At 31.5% G+C, this 24195-nt stretch overlaps 1 protein-coding gene across 4 annotated transcripts in view; it reads right to left on the bottom strand.

The window, feature by feature from the left end:
- Nucleotides 1-24195, bottom strand: part of LOC117169506 (acidic phospholipase A2 PA4) — a 223018-nt gene that overhangs the window by 43421 nt on the left and 155402 nt on the right. The window lies entirely within an intron of this gene.

The raw sequence follows: 24195 nt of genomic DNA, 5'->3' as shown, positions 1-24195 counted from the left end.
CTTCCGTAATGGAAAAAAGCTGTAACTAAAATCAACCAAAACAGAAAATCAACGAAAACTGTCGAACTCATTTATAAAAAAAATTAACTACGATTGCTAATTAATATGTAAAAACGCAAATGCTTCCAAATTTCCAAAGTGTTTTTACGGAAAAGGCAGAAAGTGAAATTATAATGAGTTTGCACGACAGAAATTGATGTCGGGGGATATGGATACTTCAACGGAAAAAGGCAGCGAGTGTTAGTCCTGGCGGAAGAAGCGGAAAGAGTTCGGAAAGAGTTACCGGTCCGATCCTTTCCGAATTTTATGGGAACTTTGCTTCCGATTTCGTCCCGAACGCCTCTCTTTCCAAAGGTTTCCGATGTGTTTCCAAACTTTCTCTAAAGTGTCCCACTGCATCTACTTTCTTCTGAACGTTTCTGATTTCTTTCCGAATAAATGTAAAATCTAAATAATAAATTATTAAATGTTTTATTAGTGATGCATATATATTTTTTTTTAAATAAATAAATATAATAGATAATAGCTTATAATTTACTAATAAATTTATGAAATTGAAAACATTATTAAATTAAAAATTAATTAAAATAAATAAATTTCAAAATTTAATAAATTATAAAACGAAATGTAAATAAATCTAGACAAATTATTTCCAAAAAATAAATTTTCCAGCTAAAATTACACAGGTCAACACATTTTCACATCCACAGACCGGACCTAGTGTACCCGAAGGAATTTGATGCGCTGAATCCGAATCTGTACGCATAATTGCTCCATCACCCTAGGTTTCCGAGATATCCTAACCTAAACGTGCATAAAACAAGGTTTCTTGCTATGTTTGAGCTTCGCTCACATCGAGAATTTTTATTCTTTTGCAAATCTAGGTACGGAATTATAAAGCTACAATCTTCTACTTTAAAAACCACTACCCACTGTTTTGAAATGGCGGATATAGTTGACGTCGAAGTATAAACAGCAAGATATCAAATATCGCGTAACATAATATAAAAAACATAGATAAAACTCACATTTAATGTTTGCTGAATCTGAAAAATCTTAAGAATAGCTTGGTATTTACGAAGACTCAAATTGCGAACGAGATCATCTAAATCATTTTGATTGTAAATTTGACGATTTCCATTATGAGATTTATCCTCATATTTACCATACTCATCATCGTACTTTTCGCTTTGAGCACAATGTATAACAGGCTCAACATCCATAAGACGTGAGCTCGATGGAATAACAGCATTGCGATATCTTTAAATGAGACCTTGCCACATGACTGGCTCCATAACAACCTCTGTTTTAATATTTTCTCAGTGATTCAAATTCCAGCGACAAGAATTACAAATAGATCTTGGAACCCCATTCTTATTGTAGATGTGTATAGGTTTATTGTATGATTCTGAGATTTTTTTCTTGATAGTGTTAGTGATCGGCCTTCGATCTTTTCCACTCTCGTATTTTCCACAGAGCTAACAAAATTTATCAAGTTTTGGGTACAAGGAGTACAAGAAGCGATTCTCAAAAGATATTAAGAAAGCACACGTATGCAGAAAAAGATATCAATGACTGATACTATTTCATAATAAAGTGCTATTGATAAAAATTGTGTCGGGTAAAAAGACTCGCCAACTATCCTCAAATGGACTGTCGGAGAGAGAATAGCCGCTGGAGACAAACACCTGGAAATATTCCTCGCCAACTATTCTGAAGAGGACTGTGGGAGAGAGAACAGCCGCTGGAGAAAAACACCTGAAATATTCCTCGCCAACTATCCAGAAAAGGACTGTCGTAGAGAAAATAGTTGCTAGGAGTGCTGTTGCCTTGTATTCTTAGGTTAATCTTTCTGGGGTTTAATGCTTGCAGGTTATTGTGATCTTGTTGTAACTTTTCTATAGCATTTGGGATTTACCTGTCATGGATATTATATTGTCAGCCTAGCATATTAGGTCTGAATATCGCAACGGTACAAATATATTGGCAAATATGGGTTTGCATAAGTATTTGAAGTTGTTTTCTGCCAAACCTACCCTTAAGATTTTTCAGATTTAGTGTACATTAAATGTAAGTTCGATCCATGTTATATATTATGTCATGCGATATTTGATATCTTGCTGATAATAATTCGACGCTAACTATATCCGCCATTTTGAATTTTTGAATGCTATTATCTCATTTATTTCAGCATCATCTGAAACTTGAATTTTCTAAATTTCAAAGAATGATGTCTCGGCTTGTAAAAAACCTTTTCAAAACAGTAGGTAGTGGTTTTAAAGTAGAAGATTGTAGCTTTCTAATTCCGTACCCAGATTTGCAATAGAATAAAAATTATCCATGTGAGCAAAGCTAAATATTGCAAAAAAAAAAAAACGTGTTTTTTGCATGTTTAGGTCAGGATATCTCGGAAACCTAAGACGATAGCGCAATGCTGAGTTCAGATTCGGATTCAGTGCATCAAATTCCTTCGGGTACACCAGGTCCGGTCTATGGGCGTGGAATTTCGTCAAATTTCGGCGGTCTGTGATTGCAAGTCCAGCAAATAAAAGTGCTTAAAAAATTATTTTCACTTTCAACTATAAGTTGTCGTATTTTTAATAAAAAATACAGATGAAACAGATTCATTTTTAATGAAACAGTTCTGATTTTTGACCAAAATAATGCAAAATTCAGCTAAATATATGAATTTTTAACAACAAGAAAAAACGAGTTTTCAACAACACAGTTGAATTTTCAGCCAAAAAGAATGACTTTATAACAAAATTGATGAATTTTCAACAAATTAATCAAATTAACTTCAATTTTCGAATTGCTTCCTACATTTCCCACTGTTTATTTATTCTCCATTGAAAATAAACTGTCGTATACAGATTTTTTCAAAAAAACCTATAAATAGGAACAGGAAATACAGAAAACCGAAAGGATCAATAACCCAAGAATCCTAAATTTATTAGAAAAAACCCGTATGAATCACGTGGAATCAGAACTGCCCGATCCCATTTGGAGGATAATTTCCCAATGCGCCGATGCATATACTCTAGATAGAGATCCCATACCTTTTACTAATTTAACCGAACATGAAATCGTTTTGAAATCCGGTAAAGTTATTAACATTAAAGCCTATCGACCGCCAGAAAGCCAGCAAAATAAGGTATAATAATAAGGTCTTCAAGCTCACCTTTTAATTCACCAATATGGGTCGTACCCAAGCAGGGTGGAAAATTACGGATGGTCACAGATTACAGAAGGGTAAACCTTGATACTGATTAAGATGCTAACCCTTTACCGGTAATAGATGACATCTTAGATCACCTGGGTAAGTCCAAATTCTTTTCCACATTCGATCTCTCATGAGGATTTCGTAAAATTCCAATGAAAGTAAAATCAGAAAAGTATACAGCCTTTTCAACACAAGACGGACATTTTGAATTTAACAGAATGCCGTTCGGGTTAAAAAATGCACCGGCCACTTTTCAACGCATGATGGATCATGCGTTACGAGGTCTCGTCGGAAAGCATTATTTTGTATACCTAGATGATATAGTTATCTTTGCACAAACTATTAGAGAAGACAACCAGAATTTCTTATTACTACTCGACCGACTCAGGGAGAACGGATTAAAATTGCAACCTGCAAAATGCGAGTGTCTGAGGCCCGAATGAGAATACCTAGGACTCCTTATTGCCGCCGAAGGTGTCAAGCCTAATCCAAATAAAGTCAACGCAGTAAAAGAATTTAAAACGTCTAATAACGTGAAATAAGTGCAATCCTTTCTAGGGCTATTAAGTTACTGCCAGAAGTTCATAAAAATTTCTTCGCAAATAGCCAATCCCCTAACCGAACTTACAAAAAAGGACAATCCGCTTAAGTAGAACACTAAACATCAGTTAGCGTTTGATCAACTTAAAAATTTATTGTGTCCAGCACCAGTTCTGCGATACCCTGACTTTAATCAAGAATTCGGGCTTACCAGTGATGCTTCAATCGTAGGGCTAGGAGCCATGCTTAGTCCGGATGATCATCCTTGCTGTTTTATATCCCGAACCTTAAACGGAGCTCAGAAAAATAACTCTGCTACAGAAAAAGAGTTACTGGCCTTGGTATAGGCCAAATTTATACAAGCCCATTGAGCACATAAAAGGCAAAAAGAACAAGGTGGCCGACTGTGTTTCCAGATTGTTTCCAATAAGAAAAGACCCCTTACAGGAAGCTATGAAGAATGCCGAGATAAGAAGATTTGGAAAAAATTAAAATTAAACAATTCATTCACTTCTTTAGCCAAAAATATAAAAATTACTTGAACATTTACTACTGCTTCTCGCCATTAATTGAACTATAAAACTATAGATAAAGCCAGACAGTTGGGAGAATGGAAGAATATGGAAAATGATGTTTGCAGCTATGTAAAGAAATGCCCCATATGCTAACTTCAGAAGACCACGCGAATCAGGAGACAGGCTAAAGCTGTTATACCGGATACACCTATTAACCCTAATGATAAAGTGGCAACTGACATTTTTGGGCCTCTTCCTATCACGAAAAATGGGAATGAGTACATACTCAGTGTACAAGAATAATTGACTACATATTTGATGTTAATACCACTAAAAGATGCTAGGACAGAATCCATCATCGAGGGACTCTTAGATCATTTTCTTTATATATTCGGAGCCCCGAAATCTATCTTGACAGACTAAGGAGCGAACTTCTTCTCCGAACTAGTTCAGAACTTCGAGAACCTGTTCAGAATAAAACACGTGAAAACAACTACCTATAAACCTCAAAGTAACGGTAGCTTAGAAAGGGCTCATTCTGTCTTGAAAGATCTACTGAGAATCTGTATACAGGATACGCGAACCGAGTGGCACCAAGTATTAAAAATAATTACTCTCGCTTATAATATCAATAAGCAAAACGGAATCGGAATAAGCCCGATCCAAGACACTTTTGGCAGAACCGATGCTAATTTAAAATTACCTTTAGCCACTACTCCTAATTTAAAGTACCACGACTTGCTCGACATGTGGAGAGAAAGGCACGAGCATTGCCTACAGAAAGCAGAGGAAAAGTTACAACTTCAGAAAGAAAAATACAAAAGGTACCAAGATTCCAAGATAGTTTTACCCCAATCAGGAAATAGGAACAGGCCACCTTTACCATGAAACCTGGAAGTTAATGATAAGCATCAATGATACCAGTATAGAACAAAGGTTAAATATAGTTCGCGACATAATGATACTCACGATTTGAGTGTGCAACTCAAACTGCGCTGAGGACAAAGAGGTTAGATTAAAAGGCGAAAGGTATGAGAGGGCCAGTAACAATCTGTAACTACTCAAACAGATCCACACAAACCATACAAAAATATTAAAAGTATTACTGGAATCTTCTTTGATCAATCACGGTGAACTAAAAATACAATTAAAACAAGAATTTAGTCATGCTGAGCGAATCAGAAAAGGCCTCAACAAGAATATGAGGCATTTATTCATAACAACACAAATCTTAAGTTGCGGAATTTTGATAGAAGAACGACCAGAGGACATCAATACATTATTAACAGCAATAGTTAATGGGTAACATGGAATTGTACACCCTGAGATATTAACACCAAAAATGTTAACAGTTACCATTCGGGGATTCGAGACAATACATAGAACTAGGTGTCACCTCGACGCCGACCCCAAGAGTTATCAGCATATAATCAAACTCAGCGAAGTCAATGTAGCGATTGTCAAGAAATCTCTCATATATGTCATTAAGATACCAATATTAGAAAAAGAAGAATATATTGTCCTTCATATAATACCTATTCCACAAAAAAGTACAATACACCCACCGTGCCCTCGTCCCAGAACATTAATTTATATTCCAAACTAAAACCGAATAAGTAACTACTGACAGAGACACACTAAACAAATGTAAAGACTTAGCCAGCTACAAATTTTGTCACCGAAACCAACCAGATTATAGGTTCATAGATACAGACAATTGCGATGCCAGTATAATTAATGAATCACAAGAGGAAGCCGAGTGTATATTTACACCTTTCAAACTCCATACTCAAAGTTACATTTTAATTAATAAAGGGTACATAATACTACCTACACGTAGACTCAGCTTAGACCTTGTATGCGAAAAATCACTAACCTTAGTAAAGTTAACCGAAAACACTCTGGTTCAAAGACCAGGCTGTACAATTCTGACGGATAATGTACAATTGTATTTAGAAAGAAAAATAGAGTATAAAAAATCTTCTATAAACAATAAAACATATAATGTACCTTTCGATAAAAATTCACTAGATATATTAGAGGACCATTTAATTACTCTACCTAGAGAAGTAAACGTCAATGTATTTAAACAAATGAATCTGAGTTTAGACGATAGGGAATTTGTTGAGTAAAATAGGGAGTCGTCTTCGGTTTTCAACATGGTCAGAGAAAGCGTTCGAATGGTTAAAATACATAGGATATGCTAGTATCATTTTAATTACGCTATATACATCCTATAGATGCGGATTCTGGGAATTGATATTAAAATGTACCCATAAAAATATGGGTGTATTCTGAGTAAAGACCACTGCGCATAATACTCCTTCGCCAACTGTTATTTACTCTAACATCCCTCCAGTAGAAGAAACAACTCTGCATATGAAAAATAAAAAGGTTACCTTCCGTTAAAAGAGTTGAGGGACTAAACTCTGTCCAACAAGTGGGTGCAACAGTAGCATACGCCCACGCCTGTAGTTAAGATTGAAGGGCTAAATGTTGTAGTGCTTTGGCCCAGCCCGTCAGTTCTAATTAAACTTATTTACCATTCAGAATAAACAAACGCCGCTCTGACTACGTGTCAGCAAGACTCCTTTTTAAAAACTCAAATCTCTTCTTGACCCCGTCACACTCGGTACTCGTTCTTGAAAAATAGATAGCATTCCGTAGGTTTCAAATGTATTCTTCTTTCCAGCAATAAATGTCCAGGATTTAGCATAGGAATATTATACTTGTTAAAAAAAACATTAAGTGTAAAAAGAAAAGAGAATTATATAGTATGTTGCATTGCAAGGGATGAAACAAAGCGATCGCAACGATGTTAACGCGTGCTGCCCGAGCGAAGCGAGGGCTGCCTTCACACGAGTTGCGATCGTTGTGGTACATTTCTAGTAATGCATATTATTTTTCATAACACATGTATCGAATATTTGACTTTCGATGCCCCCGTAGCGGGTCGAAAGTTATGTTTTGAACCCTAGACTAGAAAGTAGAAACAGGCGACTGCGAAAATAACTTAACGCCGTAACCGGTATCGAAAGTGTATAAATTCTACTTTATCTGCAGTTGTCTGCAGCTATTATCCCTCTTATCAAACGTCGTTTCGAGAATCGTGTCATTCGAACCTATATCTGTCACTGTCTACGTATTTACAAAGAAAAACAACTTTCATGAGACGCAAAGAAGTTTCAGGCATCTCAAGTCAAATATTCTATACATTTTGTATAAAAAAGTGTATGCGCAAGTCGGGGTGAGGCAACAATTTCACTCGTGTGATATCTGCCCTCGCGTCGTTCGGGCAGCTAACTTCGCATTCGTGCAAATGTCACCTTTCGCTCCTTGTTGCGCAATATACTATTTCATAGCAAATCTATTGAAAATTCGATTTGAGGTACCTGTAGACCCTACTTACTTACGTGTCTAATCTAGAACTGAAAAAAATGTTTCAACACTAGGGATGTAAATATAGTGCTTCAGTCCGCTCTACACGTACCGAAACTCGAAGACAAAATGTTTCAACCCTAGGGATGCATAAACCGTCTTTCAACCCGCTCTACAGGTATCGAAGCTCGAAGTTTCAATAGATGCGCTATGAAAAATTATTTTAAATTGTGCAAGTGTTTTGACAGATTTTTAGAATTAAAAGTATCAATTTTGTAGGACAATGAATAAATAATTTTACTTAATTGAAATATGTATCAGTGATAAAATTTTTATTTGTCAGTGTTCTACGATTTTAAACAATTTTAGTAGGATTTTCAACTCTTTGTCATTCGGGGGACAATTCAAAATACAAATTCTCGATTGTAGAATGCAATAAAGTCAAGCAAAAACGATTCACTAATTTAAATGTGTGGATTTTTGAATTCTAGGAAATTCGGATTATATCCCAGAATAAGTTCAAAAATCCATTAAAATTGGGAATTGTATTAAGCTTACAAAAAAGTAAAAAAAATTAAATTTAAGAAAATAAGTCATGGGCTGTCAGTATGAAGTTAGTCAGGGTTGAATAGGATTAAATAGAGCGATTTCTTAAATATAATAAAATTCCTGAATGATTGGGCCGAAGGTTTTAATTTAAAGTTTGAGGAACCGTTATTTTTACGTTTAAAAAACAGAAATTCTCTTTTCGCTTTTGTGATCCCACATCTTCGTTTTTATATTAATAAAACATTCAGACCTTCATTTAAAGTCCGAGTCTCTAATCAAATCGTTAATTTCAGATTTAATACTCTATCAGGAGTGGTGCCGTTTCAAATATTCCGGACCAATTTTCTGAACAGAGAAAATTCAATCCGTCGAAAAATCGACCAGTTTTAGACATATTTTCTAGAACTACGATTAAGCGACTCAATTAAATTAATAAATCATTAGAAAATTGTAATAAAGAATCGAATATGACTATAAAACATATGGTTTCAAAAATAAATAACGTCTTAAAAGTGAAATTATGTTACAGTGTATTGACAGTAAATGTTCAAGCTGGTTACTGAATATAATTTGTCCTAAGCTGGCCTCATAGAACCGTTCTTTGGCTTCATTTCTACATTAACACTAAAAAAACTAAGACTTTCTCCAAAAATAACTGCCCAAAAGAATGTGTAATTGAAAACTCTATGGAAAATAAAGTATATCCGAATAATTGTCTGATTAAAAAAAAAAATCTTGGGAAAATCGCTATTAATGTCTCTTGCGTCGCCATTTTGTTTCTTCGATTTCATTCATATCGATTATGGCAGGTATTCGATGGCACTGAACTCGACTTTGAACCAAACATCATTTGAAATAACGCAACTAAATGTGATTATATTTTTGGTGAGATCTACAAGAATCATTATTATCATTGGCAGAGTTTGACATTCACTAACGACATTTTTTCAAAGATATAATGACATTTAATTTTTTTGTTTTAGTTAAGTATTAGTGCAATCGAATGCTTACTATCGATTAAGTTTATCGATCGCACCACTACAGCGAGTTAGTGAGTAAGTAAGCGGCAATCTTAGATCAAAATGGCGCTGGGGTCAAGCAGAGACGAGATGCTTTCAGTAAAAAAAGGTCATTGTGCTCAGTTGCTTTTTCAATAAACCTTGTTTTTTATTGTGGATATGGAAATAGATAAAAGTGACGCTTTTTTGGCTTTTCATCATTCAGCCGAGCTCAGTGCAATTTATATTTCATAGTGTATTATTTTTACCATACAAAAAAGTAATTTTATCAATGACCTATTGTAGTGATTACAAATGAGACTTGGGCAAATTGAATATTCGAAATTTGGAATATTTAGATGTGATAATGTGCAGCAATAAAGTACGTGATGTACGGAAGTCAAAAAGGCTTTCTGATTCATGAAATTTTCCTATTTCTAGGTTTTAAGGAATCATCTTTGGCAGCTTCAACAGGAAAGCAAATTGAATTTAGTTTCACCAAATTTTGATTTTAGCCTTTGATCATTTCTGAGTTCCGAATGAAGAAACAAAAAAGAAAGTAGCACCACGAGGATAAGGAGAAAAGATAATTTTTTTTACCAAATTTACACCAGGTGCAATTTTGAAGGTACAGAGCTCACATTTTAACAATATGTAGATGGAGCCTTTAACTTATTTGTTTAAAATGGTCCGAATTTTTATTTGTCAATTAAATGTTTTCAATCGCAATGAATTTACGGATAGCGTGCAACTACTTGCGTGACGGCGGGGTGAGAGAAGCAGCGCGAACGCTCGATGCATTCGCGCTCAAATTAAATTATCGTCTTCAAATTGTGTCATCTGTAAAAATCTCATGAAAGATCTAACATATTGGGATAATTTTTTTTTATTTGGGCTAACTTTTTGCGCTGATTATAAAGCCTACATCTAAAGTTCGCAAATTGTGTTAGTAATGCTTCAAATGTAGGGGTATTTTTATTATTTTCACTCATTGCGAAATTTCTGAATTAATTTTCCCATTGAATGTTAACTTTATATTATCGATTGCAAATATATTCATTTGTGTTTTAAACATGTATATGAAATTAAAAATTCATTTTCAGAGGAATGCAGATCGTAAAGTTTTATACAAAATTGCGAATTGAAGGACAGAACATATAACCAAATTATTCAAAGTATTTCTTCTTAAGTACAGCGATTCAATTTAATACAATAGGTTTGAAGATATGAAGATAAGAACAAATTTGTATATATCTACTCATCTTTAATCTTTATATCATATGGTTTACCCAAATATTGCGTCTGATTTTAAATAGATTCGTTTCATTTAATAATTTTAAGAACTATCGAGACCAATTTAAATAAAATGAAAATTTTATTCGAAATTATATAATTTTAGTCCGCGTTATTCGTGAAGTACAAAGAAAGTAATATTTTCAGTGTGTTCAATATTTTTATTATATGTACATTCTAAAACGTTGCGTTTCACTTTGCACAACTAGATTATTATAAAAAATCCTTCTTTCATTGCTAAAGTATATCATAAAATTGATATTTCGAAAACGTCACTGTTTGGACGGACTAAACGGTGTTTGCAATGACAACGCTTAGTTATAACTGCGAAAATAGTACAGCTCCATAAGGTGCTGTATCTCTATATTACACCTGCGGAGGATACAATACGTTAATTATACAAAAGTGATGACCCTTGTGACCCTTGGGTCATTCCATCTTCGCTTTCTCTTCTGTTGCAGTGGAGTCGAAAATTTCAATTTTATGTCGTCTCCCAGTCAAAACACAGAAAATGGAACGAATAAAAAAATTACCAAAATCAATTACACATTTCTTCCAACATTAATAAAGATTGTTCAAAACAGTAAGATCGAAAAGTCGAAAAGTAAGACTTAAGTAAATTTCCACAAAACGTTCAACCTGTGCCTAACGAACAATACATTTTTCATTCTATTCACTTAACCGGGAGTTGATTAATGGATATCGCCGCCTTGGTCAATTCAACTCTGGAAAAATGAGACCTGTTTTGCTGTTAATCTGTTTAGGGTCGATGAAGCACACTATTCTTCCAAAAAATAAAAACTCGTATAAGTAGTAAATGTCTGTGATTCCACAACCTTATTTACAGCTTAAACGATTTAAGAAGAATGATCCGAAACTTCCTCCGAAGCTCTCTATGACTTCACAGGCCAGGGATACAAAATAATGAGTTAGTCACTTTTGTAAATACAAATACAGCTGTGATTTCCAACGCACAGCTACTCTCTAATTTTTTCATGTAGTCCGGTCAGTTTGGGCGTCAATATCTCAGAGAAAAAAATGGTACAAAAAAACTGTATATTCTTTGCCATTGTGTCTTTATTTTTTCGTTGATTGCATGCTCAATGGTTATTGTGCAAAAATCTGATGATGAGCTGTCATCATTTATTTGCCGCAAAGCACCGAAATAATGCACGTCGAGAACATAGGTCAACTTTTAGAAGCTCTTGTATCGTCAAATTTGCCTAGAAAATTTCGATTTTTTTATTATTTATTCTTCAAAGCCTTAACAACGTCTATCTTTTTCAAAAATTAAATATTTTCATAAGCGTGGCTATAAAGTAGTTTCCAAGAAAAAAAATTATCTTCAATACTATTGCACCTACCGCAACGAGCCAAAGCTGTTAATGTTTGAAAAAGGATAAGAATTAACATCATATAAAATCGTTCGATTAATAATGACAAAGTGAGGATACTTGTTTCATTGAAGTGTAGCGGTACATTCAAAGAAGCGGGCAGGATTTGAAGCACAGTAGCACGCAGCTTCTGGTTCCTCGGTTCAGGGCTGTATAGCGCGCACATAATACATCTGCACCCTGCCCTATCGCTGTTCTTATGTGTGGTGAAATAAGATGATACATGTCTTAAAATGAATAGACTGCCAAAAATAGTTAAGATACTTATTTATTACGATTTTTTGCAGGTGTAATTGTATTTTCTACAAGTGCACTTTGTTTCAAAGGGTTAGAAAGTTTCGTCGTGTCGTGGTTTGTCAGATCCAAGATTTCTCGAAAATCTTTTTGCAATAAACTCCTTTTTGCCTTTGGTTTCATTTTCATAAACTTGATACCCGATAGTCTCAGATAGTATTTTATCTTATACAAATCATTATGTTTATGTTATTATAAAATATAACCTAAAAATACATACTGGAAAATTCCAACAAACCACACGATCCGCACATACGTTTGGCGCTTATCGCCCTAGGCGGAAACTTACAGGTACTTGGTACTCAAAACGTTGTCCCATGAAAATGCATTGAGGCTTGGGAGGCCTGGATAAAAATATTAGTGAGTTTTGGCATTTGACAAAATTGTTCGATACTAAACCTTAATATACAAACTTATTAACCCTAGAACCTCAAACATATTTTTAACTTACAAGAACTGGATACATGGGTCGATGAGATCAGGCACCTTCGCGCGATAATTATGACGCTCCTGGTGGTGCAAAAAACACTTTTTTTTTAGAAATATTTATTAGGATCTTTGGAATAGAGTTAAGCATTACTGGATGGTTTTGAAATGGTTTAGGATAAAAAAACTTAATTATTTTTTAAAAAAATTAGAAGAGGTTGTCAAAAATCGTATTTTACAACAAAAAATGCTATATTCCAATTATTGTTTAATTTCACAAGAAGGCGAGTCGCAAAACCTTAGTGAATATACATAATAGTCTTATAATAATCGTTTATTCAATTCAAATTAATATTTCTGTAAACGAAATTGAATCAAAAATATTAAATTCTCTCGAGACCGCGAGAATTAAATCACCTTAAGGTCCGCATTACTGACATGCAAAAGATCTATGTTCTTCGCACATTGGGCGTTTGCAAACAATGCAACACAGTTTGGTTTTTCTTTTTTTTTCACAACTTCTTTCAAACTTCTCAAATTACATCTTGTTTGCATCTAAAAAATATTTCAAAAACTGTATTCGATAGTTTATATTTCGTATATATGTATAAATAACAAATTTAATTATTTATTTATTTATTCAAACCAAAATGCATGATATTTTCATTCTCATGTCAAGAAATCTCTAAGCACACAACGTACACTTTTAAAATTTCTAAAATTTGAGACAATTGTTATGGTTTCCAAGCAAAAAGTTACATAATTATCTTAAAATTGCTAAAAAATGTTTAAAAAACGTTAAAACAACAATGTACTCACTGCTGGATCAGTCAGACCCAGTGTGCGGTTCTAGTGTTAAGCACGAGTGACTGGTTTAAATTTTACCGGGACTTTTTTCTGTCCAAACAGTTATCAGATGGTAATTTCGTATAAGTACTGGATCCAGTTCCTGATACTGACTTCTCGTGTTTGAACTACAAAAAGTTATCGACGGTTGTAAAAAGAATAAAGATGCTGGACCAGATGGTATAAATAATGACTCTTTTAAACATCTATCCACAAAATATGACTCATATTTGTCTAATCTTTTTAATACTGTTCTTAACTCTGACAAAGTTTCTAATCAATAATCTGTTGTCGATATGTTCATGTTACACAAGTTGAGCGATAAACATGATCCATTAAACTATCGAAGGATAGCTCTTACGAATTCAGTCTCTAAGCAATGATCCTAGATCTGAAACAAGACGTGGTCCAATACTATGACACGTCTATGTCGTGTGAATATGGTAGGAGACGATATAAATGTCTGGGTTTCGCGCGTGACCCATTTCTCCTCTTCTGAATTTGACAACTCGAAGGTGCACGATTGCCTGTCGGAACACTTCGGCCGTTCTATTTATATCTCTATCTGCTTTGAAATAAAATGAAGAGATTGGGATTTTAATATTTCCAGATTTCGATGCTGGGCTGGCGTTTCTCATGATTTGAATACTTCGCGCGCCTCTTTAATGCGTGTATTTTGAGGTTACGTTACTTTAAGTATAAAATATAAATGATATAAATATTAATGCTAATGGAATGCATCTCGTTTGGATAAAAACTCGATTATTTGATTAAAAAATTAATTATTTTGTTACAAATGTAACTATTTTGTAAAAAAGTCCTCTTTTCTATCAAAAATTCAACTACTTTGTGACAATTTTTATTTCTTTTATTTGAAGGTTCATCTCTTTCGTTGAAAATACATTTTTGAAACTGACAATTAATCGATACCATTTTTGGTTAAAAAATCATGTATTTTGTTAACAATTCGTCTTTCTTTGTAGAAATTAAATTGCTTTATGGAAAATTTATACTTTTTTATTAAAAATTACAATTTTCGGTTGAATTATCAACTGTAAAATATTTTTTGGTTGCAAAGTCGTTTTGTTGTAAATGCAACTATATTGTTAAAAATTAAAATCATAATTTTTTGTTGGAAAATTCGATTATTCGCTTAAAATTGAACTATTTAGTAAAAAAATTAATTTTTTCTTATTGAGGATTCATAATTATTGTTGAAAATTCAACTATTTGCCTTCAAATTAAATTTTTTGTTGATTGACCTTGCTTGGTACAAATTTAATCTTTTTAGTTGAAAATGTATCATTTTGGGTCAAAAATGCAATTGTTTGGTTGAAATATGAACTGTACATATTCTTGGGCTTAAAAGTCGATTATTTCACTAAGAGTTGAATTACTTTGTAAAAAAAATACTGTTATTTTCAACAAGGTTTTATAATTATGGTTAAAAATTTAACTATTTGGTTGAAAGTTTAACTCTTTGATGGAAAACTCATATTTTTCGCTGAAAAAAATCAACTTTTTGTAGATAATTCGTTTTATTGACTTTAAAATAAATAATTTCGTTGAAAATTCATGTATTTTGTTTGAAATTTGTCTTTTTTTGTATATCATTAATTTTCTTGGTCGAAAATTCATGTTATTGGTTCGAAATTTAACAACTTCGTTGAAAATTTATTTTTTTGATTAAAAATTATTTTTTTATCTTAAAATGTAACTATTCTAGGATTGATTAAAAATTAATCGTTTTTATCTGGAAATTAAACTTCAATTTTTGGTTGAAACTTTATCCAATACATTGTATTAGTTAAAATACCAATTATTCGATAGAAAATTAATTTAATTTGTTAAAAAGTAAACTTTTGGGTTAAAAATTTTGTTAATTAGATTTTTTCCTAAAATTAAAAAAACTGTATAATAAAAAAATTTACTTAAAATCTTCCTGATTCCTTTTTTTTTTAATTTTTAAAATGTTTTCAAATACTCATTTAAAATTTATTTGTCAAAATAAAAAATCATCTTCAATGTTCTTAACAATCTCAACAATTTTTGTTATTCTTTTTAAATACTGCACAATTCTCAAAAAGCTTATTATTTTTTTAAACCTGCAAAAGTCTAAATCGTGTTTCAAATTATTTGAAATAATTTCAAGTTTTAAATTAATTCTGAATCTTTTTTTAAATTAAAATTGTAGCGTTTAAACTTTACATTCAGCTCATTACAAATTTAAAAATTCAAGGTTTTCTATTTCGAACCATTCTGTTCAAATTTGTAGTTTTTAACAGTTGTTTGTAATGGATTGTTTTAAATGAACGGTCAAATATTGCTGATAATTAACGAAATTTTCTTTTTTTAATAAAAAAATTTCAAATTGAATGGGTTAAAAAAAATTTAGACTGAAATAATATTTCAAGTCATAATCGAAAACAAATAAATTAATTTTCTAACAAATAATTGGTGTTTTAACTAATACAATTTACAGGATACAGTTTAACCAAAAATGGAATAGTTCAATTTCCAGATAAAAGCTGTGATGAAAAATTGAATTGAACAAGGAAAAAAACGAATTTTGAACGAAATTGTTAAATTTTCAAGGGAAAGGTGAATTTTTGACCAAGAAGATTAATGTTCTATAAAAGAAACGATTTTCAAACATACCCAATATATACGATTAATTTTTAATCAATCCTATAATTGTTACATTTTCAGATAAAGATAAATAATTTTCAACGTAAAAAATTTATTTTCCACAAAGTTGTTGAAGTGTCAACGAATAACATGAATTTTCGGCCAAGAAAATTAATGATCTACAAAAAAAAGACAAATTTCAAACAAAATACATGAAATTTCAACGAAATTATTTAATTTTAAAGTCAAAAAGACGAATTATCTACAGAAAGTTGAATTTCTTAAGCGGAAAATATGAATTTTGAATCAAAGAGTTAAACTTTCAACTAAATAGTTAAATTTTCAACTATAATTATAAGAGCTTGTTAAAAAAAGTCTTTTCTTTACAAAGTAGTTCAACTCTTAGTGAAATAATCGACTTTTAAACTCAAGAAGATGTACAGTTCATATTTTAACCAAACAATTGCATTTTTGACCAAAAATGATACATTTTTAACCAAAAAGATTAAATTTCTACTAAAAAAGGTCAATTTCATTTTAATAAATTTTTAAATTTTAAAACCAAAAAGAGTACTATCTACAAAAAAGCTGAATTTTTAACCTAATTTAAAGGCAAATAGTTGAATTTTCAATTATAATTATGAATCCTTAATATGAAAAAAATAATTTTTTTACTAAGTGGTTCAACTTCAAGTGAATAATCGAATTTTCCACCCAAAAATTATGATTTTAATTTTTAGCAATATAGTTGCATTTATAACAAAACGACTTTGCAACTAAAAAATATTTACAGTTGATAATTCAACCGAAAAATGTAATTCTTAATCAAAAAGTATAAGCTTTCCATCAAGCAATTAAATTTCTACAAAGAAAGACGAATTGTTAACAAAATACATGATTTTTTAACCAAAAATGGTATAGATTAATTGTCAGTTTCAAAACATGTATTTTCAACGAAAGAGATGAACCTTCAAATAAAAGAAATAAAAATTGTAACAAAGTAGTTGAATTTTTGATAGAAAAGAGGACTTTTTTACAAAATAGTTACATTTTTAACAAAATAATTAATTTTTCAATCAAATAATTGAGTTTTTATCCAAAAGAGATGAATTCCAAAATCACCAATTTCTTTAATTTCTTTCAAATGCAGATCAAGATTTAAATAAGACTATGAGTAACGCCAGCCCAGCATCGGAATCTGGAAATATTATAATCCCAATCTCTTCATTTTATTTCAAAGCATATAGAGATATAAATAGAACCGCCGAAGTGTTCCGACAGGCAATCGTGCACTTTCAACTTTTCAAATTCAGAAGAGGAGAAATGGGTTGCGCGCGCAACCCGGGCATTTATATCGTCTCCTACCATATTCACACGGACCTAGACGTGTCATAGTATTGGACCTCGTCTCGTTTCAGATCTGGGATCACTGTCTCTAAGATCTTTACGACGTTAGTCACTGCTAGATAAGGAACAGGGGCGAAACCACAAGAACTATCGACAGAGGAGCAGGCAGTACGCTAAACGTATGTAAAAAGTGGACTCACGCGCAGCGGCTTGAAATTAGTATAGAGATGTCTAAAATTGTACAAAAGTGTAAAATTCTCAACTGAACTAAAATTTAAAAAGTGACGTTAAATAAGACAACGGAAAGTTTAAATTTTTCCAAAATATCAACCTAACCTCAAATACTTAAATCATTAAGATCATATTAAGAATATACTTATAATTACGCAAGCTTAAATGGCATAAAATATATAATTTAAGATCAGTTACTCGCATTTATGCTTTCGCCTAAAGTGAGCTATAAAGTTTGCAAACTAAAATGTACGTTCGCTCATAATACGCGAACAAACGAGCGAAAAAAAGCTCTATTGCGAAAATGACACAAATGTGGAATGTTATACGGACGAATCTAAAATCACTATAAAGTGGAGAAATTTTCGTTAGAAAATAAAAATTTATGCGCAGCCAGTAATTTTACCAGTCTAGGAAATTTTACTATGTACAGCGTGAGTCCTTTTTTACACACTCTGAACGTAGTGATTTTCAACACGTATGAATTCATGCAAACTCATAGAATTGAACCAGTAAGAGACGTCGTTCTACACAACATGTGGAAATTTGCTTTCTAGCCTGTAATTTTCATGCATCTAAAGTGACATTTTATATGTGTAAATTTATACTTTGAAGTGAAATTTTAAAACGTATTTTTTACAGTGTATCTCTAGAACGTGGGATTTTTCGGCCCCCACCACTCTCCCATCTAGGAGTGAAATATTCAAACGTAGAGTGCCGGTGAGTCGGCTCTGCTACATGTTGCGTAGACCAGGCTCTTGTAGAGCCGAAAATGCACGAGCCCGAGCCCCCCCCCCCCCCCCCCCCCCCCCCCCCCCCCCCCCCTCTACTACACGTTCCGTTTTTGGCGGCTAACTAGCTATTTGGAGGAGTTTTTACGTAAACTGAAGTTCGCAGGGTGTCCAGAGAATGAAAGTTCAGTCAATTTTACCATGTTCTGTAATTTAAAAAAAGGAAATTAATGCCTATTAAGCCTTCTTGCGCAATTTTGTTGTACATTTAAAAAAAATTATTTTGGTTTTAAAAATGTGCTTTCAAATTTGAGTAAGTTTAAGAGAAATTTTGAAAGGATTCAAATATAATTAAAACTTGAAAAGATTTTTGAAGAATTTTGTAAGTTTTCACGAAAATTAAAAAAATTATTTTAGGTACCTAGAAATAATTTAAATAATTTTTATTTCGAAAAATTAATTTTAGGAGATTATTTTAAAGCATTTCAAAACATTAAAAAATACGTCAAAAATTTTCAAAGGATCTGAAAAATTTTAAAGGGAATTTTTATTTCATTTTGCAAAATAAAAAAAAAAACAGGAAAAATTTGAATAATTTTTAAAGATTAGAAGACCTGACAAAATTGGAAGAAAAATAATTATTTTCCTAATTATCGTGTGGAAATTTTGAATAATTCTTTATTTTTAAAAATGTGCTTTGAAAGAAAATTAAAGAAGATTTTTGAATACATCAAACAATTTCCTAAAATTTCAAAAAAGAGTAAAAGGTTTTAAAATCAACATTTTTTAAATCCGATAACAACACCAATTTTTTAAAAGTGTAAATAATCGAATAAATTCAATAAATATTGAGTAGAATTGATGAGATTAAAAAAGAATTTAAAGTTCAGAGGAGTTTTAGAATCGTAGTATAAACTGATTTAAAAAACTGAAAAACCTAAAAATTCTTGTACAAGAATAAGAACGATGCGCCTGGAAATTGTGTACAATTATCAGTCTTTAAAATTAAAATTTGAATGATTTTAAAAAAAATTACTTTCAGCACATTTCTTCTCAAGCAGAATTCCCGATTTTAATCGCAAGAGGTTGAATTATATCCCATCAGAATAAGCAATCACATAAATTTTGAAATTTCGAAAAAGATAACTTGGAATAAGTCAAATGAGATTTAAAAATTTTTTATTTTAATTAGACATACAATTTGTTGAATTATTTCTAAAAATTTGGAAACATTAGAAATTGTAGTATTTAAATACACGTAACATTTAAGACTTTTATATCAAATTTTCATAAGATAGAATAGATATGTATGTGAAATGAAAAAATTATAATAAAAGTCGATAAACGAAGGACTTTCAGATAATGAAAGGTAATGAAAAAACCTCCTTGGGAAAAAATGTAAATAATTGTTCTGGAATGAATTCTAACAGAAAATTGAAAGAAGATTACAAAACATTTTTTATTATTTCCTAAAACGTCTGAAAAGTAAGTAAAATATTTTGAAGCAAAATGTTGTAATTTTGCCATATTACTTAACTTTAGAAAAATTAAGGAACATAATTATTTCAAATTTGAGTAAGCTTAAGAGATATTCAAAAATTTTGAAACGATTCGAAAATAATTAAAACTTGTAAAGATTTTTAAGGCAATAATTAACATCGTTTTTTATTTCCAACAATTAATTTGAAAATATTATTTTTAAATTCAAGCAGATTTAAAAATAATATATAATATAAAATAATAATAAATTCAAGCAGATTTTTAAATATATCTAACGATTTCCTAAAATTTAAAAGAATAGCGTAGAAGGTTTTAAAGCAAAATGCTTCAATTTGATAGGATTAAAAAGTTAAAAAAAGTAAATAATCAAGTGATTTCCCGAAGTATTTAGTAGAATTGATGAGATTCAAATAAATTTAAACTTTAGAAGTGTTTTAGAAACGCAAGATGAACCTTAGGAACTTCAAAAGAATCTCGAAAGGTTTTAGCTGAATAAACATAGTTTCTTAAAATGCTTGGGAAGATTTAGAAGATTATGAGGAAATTTTTTTCTACATTTTGAATTATTTTTTTAATTTTTGATAAAAACTCGAGAGACTTACCAATATCTTGAAGAATTCAAAAGGTTTTAAATAGATAAGAAATTTTCCTAATATTTTTTTAAATCCTATAAAATAAAAATAAAATGTCTTTAAAATCTCCTAGGATATTTTCTGACATATCTGATACATTCGAAAATCTTTTTTTTTTAATTTTCTTAGGAATCTTATAGTAATTATTAACTTATAAATTTATGAACAAACTGATAATACTTATTTTATTGTATATGAAATCTTTACAAAATCTTTAATGTCTTAAGATACTTATCTCAAAATTACAAAATTTAGCTTTTACAATTTTATTTTAATTGTAAAATAAATGCAAAAAATTTATTTTATGAAGAAATATCTCATTATTATAAAAAGAGAAAAAAGATGGTAAAGGTAAGTCTTTGTAGCATTTTAATAACTTATGAACATATTTTTAGATTATTTTTCCTTGATTCTTGCTAAGGGTGAAACATAGTACAAAAAACCGTCGTGAAATTTCAAATAAAAACTGTACTCTCTACCCATTAATTTTTTTTAATTAAAAATAATAATACTTTGATAAATATTGCCAAAATTTATTTGAATATGATACACATTGATTTTTGTTAAAAAAATTCCTGTAAAAAGTTGGTGTTTTTTAAATTTCACGATATTTGTGTACCATGTTTTTCCATATGGAATAGATTTCAGGAATAAAATTATAAAAATATATCCATTAGTTAGTAAAATACTACGAAGAATCGCCTTTCAAATTATAGTTGAAGTTGAAGAAATAGATATTTCTCTTATCGTTTTTCAAGATATGATTTTTCACTAAACGTTTTCTTGAAAATTCGATTTTTTTGTTGTTGAAAAAACATTTTCTTATACTAAAAATTTAGTTCTATCATTTTTGATCGAATTTTTATAGTAGGAAATTGACATTTCTCATTCAAAAATTCTTCTTTTTGGTAGATAATTATTCTTCTTGTTTAAAATTCATCTATTTTAATCAAGAATTCATTTCTTTGGATGAAAACGCATTTTTTGGTGAAACTTCTTTTATTTTGGTGTAAAATGGTTAAAAGTTTATCTATTTTTATTTTGGAAATTAAACTATTTTGCTGAAAAATTGTTGGTTGTAAATTTATTTTTTAAACTGATAATGTAACTGTTTTTCGTTGAAAATTTATCTATTTTGTTAAAAAAAATTTTGTTGTTTTAAAATTGATTTTGAAAATTTTGAATTTCTGTTTTCGGTAGAAAGTTATTCGTTTGAAAATTAAAATATATGTTTGCAAATTTAATTTTTTTCTTGGAAATTTAAATATTTTGTTGAAAATTTGATTTTTTGGGGTTGATAACTATTTTCCAACAGAAAATTTATCTGTTCAATTTTTCGTTAAAACATTATAATTTCAGTTGAAAAATAATTTCTTTCGTTGAAAATTCCAATTTTTTCTCTGAAAATTTAACTAGTGCATTTTTGATCGAATGCTTATTTTTTCTTTGTTTAAAATTCGTTTCTATAGATGAAAATTGAACAAGTTTGTTGACACTTTTTTTTCTTGAAAAATTTTCTTTTTAGTTATAAATTTATCTTCTTTGTTCTTTATCTTTGTTCTTCAGAAATTCATTTGTTTTAGATAATAATTATTTGCCTCTCCGTAATAAGCCTAATGGTTCTAAGGTAACTCGGCATTTCAAAACCTGAATAAATTTGAAGAGCAGGTAGATCGTCATTCGTGAGGTCGGGAGAGCTCGGGTTCCTGCTCGTGCATTTTCGGCTTCACACGAGGCTGTTCTTCGCAGAATTTAACTCGGAAGAGCTCGGGTTCTTGCTCGTGCATTTTCGGCTTCACACAAGGCTGGGCTTCGCAGCATTTAACAGAGCCGTCTCACCGACACGCTACGTTTGAATGTGTCGCTCCTATATGGGAGAGTGGTGGGGGCCGAAAACCCCCACGTTTTGGAGACACTGCACTCTATTCGATCATAGGCATGCAGGAAGCCGTCGACGTGATGTAGGGTGTCCTACATAAATAAAGGCATAAAGGGTGTGTTGCTTGCTTTCAGATCTCTAATTATGATTCTGTTCGCAAACTATATAGTTATATTTGCTACTTCTTGTTACGACACTCGTGCAAGTTAAAAGTTCTAGAGGAGTATTGCGATCAGAATGGCCTTCAGTTAAACCCAAAAAAAACAAACGCTTTTCATAAAGCCGGTGAGTTGAAAAAACTTCGCCCACTTATAAGGAGAAATGCATCCATTCTTGAGATTGTAAACACCTACACTTTTTTCGGAACCCCGTTCTCGTCAAAGGGTATATTTAATATTTCCAAAAAGCATTTTCTCAGGAAAGGGACGACAGAAATTTGAAGAGTGTGCAGTATCCTAAATAAGTCTAAAAACAATTAATGGGAAGCTATCATCGTGCTTTTGAAATCAATTATCGAGGCTACTTGACTGTACGGCGCTGATGTATGGGCCATGTGTTATCTTGACAATCTTAACATTGTACGAAACAATTTTTCTAAGCAATTATTTCATTGTCCTCGAAACACTCCCACGCACTTTATCCGTGTGGAGCGGTATGATATGTTTAGCAAAACAATTGATCGTGTGACGAAATGCAACTATAACAGTCAATTTAGGAACCCAAGTTAATTGAACCTTACAAAACCTTATCCACATTTTAATTTCAGTATGGGTAAAGAGCGGGTGGTTCGTCAATTAGAACTTTCAGACTCCCCCAAGAACAGACTGTATTTTAATGGTTCAGTATATCCGATTTATTCAAATCAAAGTTGCTGTCTATGTAACTTGATGAATTTTGAGGATCTTTCTTATTTTCTGTTCCATCGCCCTTTCTATAACGAATTTAGAACGCACTAAATTAAAAAATACCTAGAAGGCTCAAGAAGTGACTTAGAGACTATCGACTGCCTTTCATTTCTATAAAATATTGACAAACTAAATGACATTTTTAGCTATATTGTGCAAGCACTGAGAGTTAGATCTTTTATTATTAATGAGTAAGAGTTTAAATTTGTATCTGACTTCAAATTTGTATAATAAACCTTACCTTGATCTTGATGTTGATCTCTTGAACTTAAATCGATAAAACACAGTTCAAGTCCATTGGGAACATTAAATCAATAATCGTGCATTTAATGAAAATAATAGAAATACCCCTACATTTGAAGTAGTATTTATACAGTTTGCGAACTTTTGATGTAGGATTCACAATAAGTGCAAAAAATGAGCCCAAATTGGAAACAAAAAAATCGACTTAATATGTTAATTTGTTCACGAGATTTTTACAGAAGACGCAAATTGACCCTTCAATAGCTTTCCCATGTATAGCCTTTCCGATAATTGACGCGCCGCACAGCAGGTAAGTGTAACAGGAGCTGCGTGGGCAGAGCTGCCAGATCGTGGATGAAATTTACCCCCACCATACCTACCGTTTGGGAGCCGCAAAACAGAAGATGCATGATTACCACTGTGAGTTCGTATGTAAGCCGAAAATGCACGATTCGACTTCAGTTTTCTGCTGTACGATGATTGTCGATCTGATAGCTTCGGAACACTTCGGTGGTCTTCTATTTATATCTCGCTCCCCATTTGAAAGAAATTGAAGAAATTGGCGATTTGGATGTTTTGAGTGATTCTTAATTTTATGCATGCGTCGATTTTCAGGTTATGTTTTCCAGGTATACATAGTATG

The sequence above is a fragment of the Belonocnema kinseyi genome, chromosome 3, assembly GCF_010883055.1.
Source record: "Belonocnema kinseyi isolate 2016_QV_RU_SX_M_011 chromosome 3, B_treatae_v1, whole genome shotgun sequence".
Classification (NCBI taxonomy): domain Eukaryota; kingdom Metazoa; phylum Arthropoda; class Insecta; order Hymenoptera; family Cynipidae; genus Belonocnema; species Belonocnema kinseyi.
This window is presented reverse-complemented; position numbering and strand designations above follow the sequence as displayed.